The 8,410-nt window shown below is 51.4% G+C and overlaps 1 long non-coding RNA gene across 1 annotated transcript; it reads left to right on the forward strand.

The window, feature by feature from the left end:
• Positions 1-3,368: 3,368 nt before the first annotated feature.
• LOC116081567 lies at positions 3,369-4,360 on the forward strand. Its single transcript, XR_004114922.1, has 2 exons — positions 3,369-4,063; positions 4,305-4,360. It is a non-coding gene; the product is annotated as an uncharacterized LOC116081567 (long non-coding RNA).
• The last annotated feature ends 4,050 nt before the right edge of the window (positions 4,361-8,410 follow it).

Consider the following 8,410-nt stretch of genomic DNA (forward strand, 5'->3'; position numbering starts at 1 on the left):
GGAATGACAAGCAGGCTCCAGTTCTCCAGAGGAGTCTGGAGTACTGGGTTGAGAGATGTTCCGAAGTCAAGTGGGCATTCTTGCCTTCGGAAAGAATTTAAGGACTGGGTCATTCACTCATTCATTTAACAAATATTTCTAGATACCTGTCCAGGCCCTGCATACCTCTGGTAGTGTAGGAAAAATCTTCCCAAGTGCACGCAGTACTGCAGTCACTGGAGAGAAGGTGTGGACATGTGAGCGACACATGAGGCAGGGTGGGGGAGGGGAGACCGCAGAGAGGTGGGTTGGTTTCACTGATGATATTCAGGGGAACCTGGAGGGGATGCACCGCACCGGGTAGCACTTTGGGGAGAGGGGAGTTCAGAGCTCTAGGGAGACACAGCCTAGGTAAGGTCATGGCGGGACACTGTTGGCCCTTCGTGTTGAAGGGGAGCAGAGATGGCTAGTGAGGTGCTGAGGTTGAGGCCTCCTGTGAGACAACAGGAGCCAGAATTTTGAAGGTGGCCTGAGAGGCAGACAGTGCCCATTTGATGAAACAGAGGGATAATGTGAAATTCAAAGGCAGCCCAGAGGCTTGGAAGCTCTTGACAACGGAATGGGGCCAGCTTGAAAGGGGCAGGTTTGGAATGGGGTCAGGAAGGAGTAGGCACTGAGGGCAGGCAGGATAAGGGTGACTTAAGGGACGCTAAGCCCGAGTCCCCTGCCAGGAGTTACTGAGTGGACACCAAAATACCCAAGTTGAAGTCCCAACCAGGACACACCTGGGCAGCACTGGCCTGTGAATGGCTGTTACCCTATGACACAGGCTGAGTTCACCTTGGCAATGTGTGCAGAGAAAACACCAGAGTCTAGCTTAGACTCTGAACACTAAGAATCTGGAGCTGAAGAGGGGCCAGAGAGGGACCCAAGGCAGCATCTGGGGAGGTGGATTCCTGTGTGTGTGTGGGGTGGTCTGTTCAGGCAACCTAGTCCCAGTTGAGTAAGAGGTCTGGAACTCCAGAGACTCCGTGGGTGGTAATTTCCACCTGCATGGGACAGAAGGTATTCAACCATGCCTCCTGGGTCCCTGGCTCCTGTTTAGGTCACAATACCTCCCTCACAGGCCTCCCCACCCCCACCACAGGAGAGGTGTGTGATATTGGTCACCTATACGCAGCACCAAGACTTCCCACTTGCAAATAAGGATTCCCCAAGCTCTCACTCAGTCCAACCAATGAGAAGAACCTGCTGTCGAACCCCGAATCACCCCCAAAACTGTATATAAATCCTATCCAGGGAATTAAAGGTGTGCAAGAACTATCGTCGTCAGTCGTTGTCGTCTGAGCCTTTTGTTCTAAGAGCTGTAACACTTGGGAAGAGGTCTACTCTTCCAAAACAGCCTGAAGCTCCCGCCGCACTCCTCACTGGCTAGTCTGCCTCTCGTCAGCCCAGCCCGACTAGACCCGACTCAGTGCAGGGTGGTACGGAGCAACTGAGAGACCTGGAGGGCGCGGCAGAGACGGAGGTGAAGCCAACTGCAGCAGCAGAGGCGGCAGAAGCAACTTCTCCTCCCTGCCTGCACTCGTTTCCCTTCGCCGGAACTCTCACACCAGGCCGGGCCAGAGATCTCCTTGGAAAGCCCCTGGTACACAGTCCCTCAGATTCCCAACAGAACCAGACGGATTGGTAGCAAGTGGGTTCCAGAAGAGCAGTGACTGGAGAAAGGGAGGTTCTGAGAAAGAGCAGGAGAGAGGAACTCAGAAGGTAAGAGCTCCTGAAAAAGATGTGCTTCACACAGGGCAGCTGTGCAGTCCTGAAAGCCAGGAAGGGACGAGGCAGACCACACCGGGCTCCTTAGTCCTTCCCAGGTCTTTCGGGGCAGCCGTCTACCCTGGAGTGAGGAATGATAGATGAGGCTTGGTCCAGCTGTGTGTCCACACATTGAGACTATCCCATATGTCCTGCCAGAAAAGGAGGGGCAGAGATCAAGATGAAGACCAAGGGCATCTACAGCTTCCCTTCCTATCTCCACCATGCTCTGAGAGTCAGAGAATTCTCAGGGAAAACTCACTGTGATGACCTGCCCACCAGGTACCAGGATGCATGCCTGCAGTCCAGCTACTTGAAAAGCCTAAGCAGATAGATGGCTGGAAGCCAGGAGGTCAGGGCCACTATCTCAAGCCTGCTGCTCCCTCCATCCAAGAATGGGACCCAGTTTCCCAGCTCTTGAGCCCAGGCAGTGTTGGGAACCACACTGCAATGCTGGAATGAACAGAAGTGACAACACTCTTAGCCTGCTGGAGCTGTGAGCTCCCATACTGCAGGGAAGCCTGGCTATACAGGGGCCACTCTTGGGGTGCTCTGAGAGTGGGAGCAGAGAGATGCCCAGCTCTCTGAGCTTTCGAGTCCATACTCCATGAGATTGTGATCTCAAGTCTTCAAAGCTTGAGTTTACTAAGCTCGGAGGCTCACTGAAGAAACACTGAGGGCCAAGTTGCAATCCACGCCTGTGAATTCATTTTCTACAACACTGGGAACAGAGCTTGGGGTCTCCCAGCTGGTCCTGCTGAGCTGCATCTGCAGCCTCTAGGATAGCTCATTTTTATTTTTGTGTTTTATTTTTAGTTTTATGAGACAGGGTTTCTCTGTGTAGCCTTGGCTGTCCTGGAACTTGCTCTGTAGACCAGGCTGGCCTCAAAGATGCCCCTGCCTCTGCCACCCGAGTGCTGGGATTAAAGGCTTGAGCCACACAGCTAAGGTTAAAGTGACTCTCCCTTGCCAGACATGGTAACTCATGCCAGAACTCAGGAGGCAAGAGGACCCAGAGTTGGAAGCTAGCCTGGGCTACACAGTGACACCAACCAACTAACCAACCAAACCTCTTGGTCACTTATTTTATAGAGACAAGAGGTTACATGGTCCATGTGCAGGAGAAGACAGAGGGAAGAAGCAACAGAAGGGTCGGCTCATACCAGACACTGTAGGTAACTGGGAGCCACAGAAGGTGGCTCACTCAAGGCTATTACAGGCTGTGAACAGGCTAGCCCACTCTAGAGTACAGGAGGTAGCCTCAGGCGAGCTCCAGTGTGGGCAGGACAGGAGCATTCCCTGAAAGCTGGGCCAAAGTCTGAGGTCTAGGGACTCATATACAGCCCGCCAGTGGACTGGGAAACAACCACTGTGTTCCCATCTAGAAAATGCAGGCGAAGGGCTCAGATCTCGAAGAAGCATGGTGATCAGAGCCTGAAGACAGGAAACAGACATTCATGGTCTATCTCCTCATCGGCATGGCCTGAAGTCAGGACCGAGCGCTGTCGTCCTGCTGGAGGTACCGAAGCAGGCTTGCAGGCCTGTCCCTAATTATGTAATTTTTTTTTTCAGGTTACAAGAGTCACAGAAAGCCAACTCTGGGTGGTTTCAACAGCAGAGTGACAGTTCCCAGGTTTCTGCTTTCACATCTCAGCCATGTGTCCTCAGACTTACTCTGACCGCAGGCTGGTGACCCTTCTATGAGGTCTCAGGATGGCCACCTGCTAGGTCTGAATCGAAGGCTTTTCCCTTCATGTTCGGTAGACACAGAGAAAATCTGCTTTTCAGAGTGCAAATAGAGATCTTTGTTTTGATTGGCCAGGCATGGGTCATGTGTCCACCCATGAGGTACATAGTGGCCACAGGATAGTAAGATAGTAACTGGCCTAAGCCAATCAGGGTCCTTCTTGGAATCGGACTGCATCTGCTAGACAGGAATCCTCTTAAAAGGGAGGGGAGGGAGATGATGCAGGCAAGGCCATGCCACGCAACAGTCTGCGGCTTCCAGACACCAGGCAAGGACTCAAGACACGTTCCTGGTTAGTTCTGTCCCCTGGAGCCAACTAGATTCTGTGCTCTATGTGACTGACAGGAAGTAGCTGAACACCAGAAAGAAGGGATTAACCGTCAGGGTTAATTCCAGCTATAAGAGCCAGATGTTCTTCTGCGCCCTCCTCCCCGCAGCCATCCTCAGTAGGAGCCTAGGTCCTGCCTGGACCACTTAGGTGCAGCTGCCTATTGAATGAGCTGAGAAAAACCCCATCTGAAAATGGTATGGAAGTGACCTAACTCTCCCCTAATACCACATCCAACCAACAAGCAAACAAAACCTAAACAAAGGAGACAAAAAGGGTGTACTCAGGTGCCAGGAGAGACACCCTAGCTCCCGGAAGTGGAAGGAGCTCTGCGGGCGGCGTGGGTGGGGCGGGTAGGCAAGTAGGAAGGTAAGAGACTGCCCCAGCGTGGGCTACAGGACAGACTGTAAACCTTATTTTAATTTCTCCCTTTCACAGGCACAGTGGCCCCTGTCTCAAAAAATAAAATACAGCTGACTCTGGTTGTGGCGGTACGCATGGTAAGAGTTACTGAAGGGGGCCAGGCGGTGGTGGCGCATACCTTTAATCCCAGCACTTGGGAGGCAGAGGCAGATGGATTTCTGAATTCAAGGCCAGCCTGGTCTACGGAGTGAGTTCCAGGACAAGCCAGAGCTACACAGAGAAACCATGTCTCGAAAAACCAAAAAAAAAAAAAAAGTTACTGAAAGGGATGGCTACATTGTGGCGGTGTGCATGGTAAGAGTTACTGAAGGGGATGGCTGCAAAGATCACAAGTTCGAGGCTAATCTGCGCTATACAGTTTGCCAGTTATTAGCGGACACAGCTTTAGTCCCAGCACTTGGGAAGGAGAGGAAGGTAAAGCTCAGAGTTCGAGGGTGGCCTGGGTCTACAGAGCAAGTTCCAGGTCATCCAGGGCTACACAAAGAAATCCTGTCTTGAAAAAAAAAAAAAAACTAAACTAAACATAATAAATAAAATACAAAATCTTCCTTCCCTCCAGCACTGGGCCAGGCCCATCTCCACACGAAGATGTGTGAGGCCTTAGCCACAATCTCTTGGAAGTTGGCCCCACCCACAACCCCTGGTTTCCTCTCCAATAAATCCTACTCCCACCAGTTTTCCTGAGCTTGGGGAAATCAGTATCTTCATTCGCAAAGCGAAGGAAGGAAGGTTACTCTCCTAGGTCACTTTACCCAGACTCGCACCCCTGCTCTGACCGTCTGTAGAACCAAGAGGGTGTTGCTCAGAGTGGTTGGACTTGTGCAGTGTGGAAGGTTGCATGTGTGGCTGGGTGCAGGAGGGAGGCTCAGGCAGAGGGAGCTGCGCAGCATGCTGGGGAGCCAGGCGTACCCGTACGATAGGTAAACCTGGGGAGTAGGGCGGGGGATGTAGCTCAGCTGGGTGAATACTAGTCTAGCATCCTGGAAGCCCTTGTCAGGTTCCCAGCCCTGCACACACTGGGTCAGACAGGGTCCCTTCACCCTGACCCCGAAGCAGCCCCGGAAACACACAATTGAACCATGTCGCAAAAGCATAAGGTGTGCTCTCAAGATTGAGGAGTTTGTCAAAACCTTAACAGAGGGCTGGCAAAATGGCTCTGTGGGGAAAGGAGACTGCCCCATTGGACTGAAGACCTGGGTTTGATGCCTGGAACCTTCGGGGTGGAGGGAGAGGACATACTCTACACATCACATACAACAATATCAACATTCCATAATATCTTAATCCAGGTGCCCACCTGAAGGCTCTGTTCCTGGGAGGTTCTTGGATCTCCTTGCCAGCACTGTCTCCATGGCTCTCCAGGGTCAGATTCTCCCGGGCCTGTCTCCATACTTGTCCAGCCGGACCTTGTCCCCCAAGGCTGGGCTCAAAGGGGCAAGGAAACTGTAGACAGGGGGATCATTGTCTAGCCTAGCCAAGTCCAGATCCCCAGCTGTCAACCCATCTGGGCCACAAGGTCTTCTTGAGACCAGCCTGCTGTGTATAGGGACATTTGTGTCCCGGTTGCCCTGGGAGACTCAGATTCTCCACTGACTTCTCTCTGAAGTGTCCTGATGGTGACCCCAGAGCATCTCTGACCAGCAGGCCTGGGAAGGGCCCAGAGGGACAAAGCCACTTTTGGCTGTAGGGGCGGCTGCTGGCTGAATGTCGTCAGTTCGCCGGCCTGGCTGTCCTGGGTGGCATCATATTCATCTTGTTTCTTGTCCTGACAGGCACAGCAGAGCAGATGTTTCTCATCAATTCTGACCGAAGTATCTCCACACTCCCACCCATACTGTGCACCCCATGGCACTGTTCTCTCACCTCCATTGAGGCTCTGTCAGTCTGTCCTGCAGCTAGAGGGAGCCTTTAGAACCTCCATTTAACTACATCACTCCTGCGCCAGAGCCCAGAGAGCTCAGGGCCCACGTGTCAGTATCCCGCTTGGGACAGTTAGTGAATCCTTGTGTGGTTTTGTTCCCAGCCTCTTTTTTTCTTGTCTTTGAATGAGACCTCATACAGGCTATTTACTAGTATTTATATTCTATTGGAATTGGGGGCTTTATTGTTTTCTTAAGGCAGGGTCTCCTGGTACCCCAGACTGGCTTCAAACTCATAAGCAGGCCAAGGATGACTTTGAACTTCTGACATTCCTGTATCTACTGTACTTGTGCTTGGACTGCAGGTATGTGCTACCACCTTATTGAGTTGGCAAGGATGGAGGACATACTGTGTGCTGGGACCTACCTCCTCTCATGCTAAATACCCCAGTGGGTTGCTTCTCTCCTTGGATCTCAGAACCTCTCCTTGCACCTGGGTGTGTCCGTACCCAACACCTCAGCCATCCACTATGGGCCAAACAGAACACTTTCCTATTACCAGAATAGCCCAGTGCACTAGTCACTTTTCTGGTTGCTGGGGTGAAAAATCTGACGGAAAGCACTTGAAGGCAGGCAGGCTTTGCTGGGGCTCACTGTGGCAGCGTGCAGTCCATCATGGTGAGAAACGTGTGGAAGCGGGGACTTGAGGAGGCAACTGATCACCTTTTGTCCATCATCAGGAAGTAGAGAGATGGTGCTGCCCACAGGTAGCGTGGGTCTTCCCCCCTCAGTCAACCTAATCAAGATAAACCCTCACAGGCAAGCCCAGAGGTTTGTCTCCTGGGTGACTCTAAATCCTGTCAAGTTGGCAACTAACAATAATGGCCACATGTTGTGGTGCACAAGCCCAAACATGATCTTGTGCAGCGGTCACCCTGCCAGTAGAATCTCCTCCTTACCAAAGGACTCCTAAGGTGATTTTAATTAGTTTCCCATCAGGATTCTGCCTAAGCAGTGGGCAGGCATGTACAGGCTGTTACCTCCCAGAACGCAAGATGCTAAACCCAATGCTTGTGGCAGCCTATGCCCAGGATTCAGCAACCCGCCCCTGAGCATGAGCCCAAACACATAGCATCCAGGTCCAGGGGGGCTCTGGGGCTCTCCTGAAGTAGCTGAGACCTGCAGTAGCTCAGGTGCTTCCCAGGAGGGAAATAGCTTGGACTCAGTTGGTAAGGGCACCCACAGCCAACCTCACAGCTAACCTCACAGCCAGAATTCTATCTCCAGGACCAACCTAGTGGAAGAAGAACCAACTCACACAAACTATCCTTCACACTTGTGCCCTGGCATGCATCCCACATACACAAGACCTGAACAAACAATAAGTAGATACGTAATAATTAATAAAAAGAAACAGGCAGAAATAATTCTAATGGTCAGGCATGGCGGCTGTGCAGGATAGTTATATGTCAATTTGACACAAGCTCAACTCATTGCAGGGAAGGGAACACCAATTAAGAAAAAGCCTCCAAAAGATTGGGCTGTGTGTAAGCCTGTGGTGATTGATGGGAGAGGGCTCAGGCCACTGTGGGTGGTGCTATACCTAATCTGGTGGTCCTGGGTTCAATAAGAAAGCAAGCTGAGCAAACCATGAGGAGCAAGGCAGGAAGCAGCACCCCTCCATGGCCTCTGTATTAGTTCCTGCCTCCAGGTTCCTGTCCAGATTGAGTACCTGTCCAGACTTCCTTTGATGACGAATGGTGTTTCATAATATAGACCCTGACTAGGACAGTGGTAAACAAAAAAAAACATAAGAGGACCTCTGCAAGCTCCGGGCCAGCCTACTCTGTACAGAGTTTCCAGTCAGCTGCCTGGGCTACAGAGTGAAACCCTGCCTCAAAAAATAGTAATAAACAAGCCAAAAGAAGAAAGGAAGACAACGGTGGAGGGCAGAGGCAGGGTGGCCATCTTGCTTCTATAAAAAGGCGTGCTACAAGCCAGATGGTCTATATTTTAATAAAAGAAGAGAATTAAATAGAGCATGGCAGGATGACTTGTGGATGTAATCCTAGCATCTGGAGGGCTGAGGCAGGGGGATAGTCTGAGCTGGGGAATTCAAAGTCAGCTGGGTTAACAAATAACAAAACACTTCAAAAAGCATATCACTTCTGAGAGACGAAATGCGAATGTGTACAAATGCAAATGCATACACTCTTTTTCCAGCTCTCCCGCTAAGCACTGAAAAAACCAGAGGGACAAAGT

This window comes from Mastomys coucha, unplaced genomic scaffold (assembly GCF_008632895.1).
Source record: "Mastomys coucha isolate ucsf_1 unplaced genomic scaffold, UCSF_Mcou_1 pScaffold11, whole genome shotgun sequence".
In the NCBI taxonomy this organism is placed as follows: domain Eukaryota; kingdom Metazoa; phylum Chordata; class Mammalia; order Rodentia; family Muridae; genus Mastomys; species Mastomys coucha.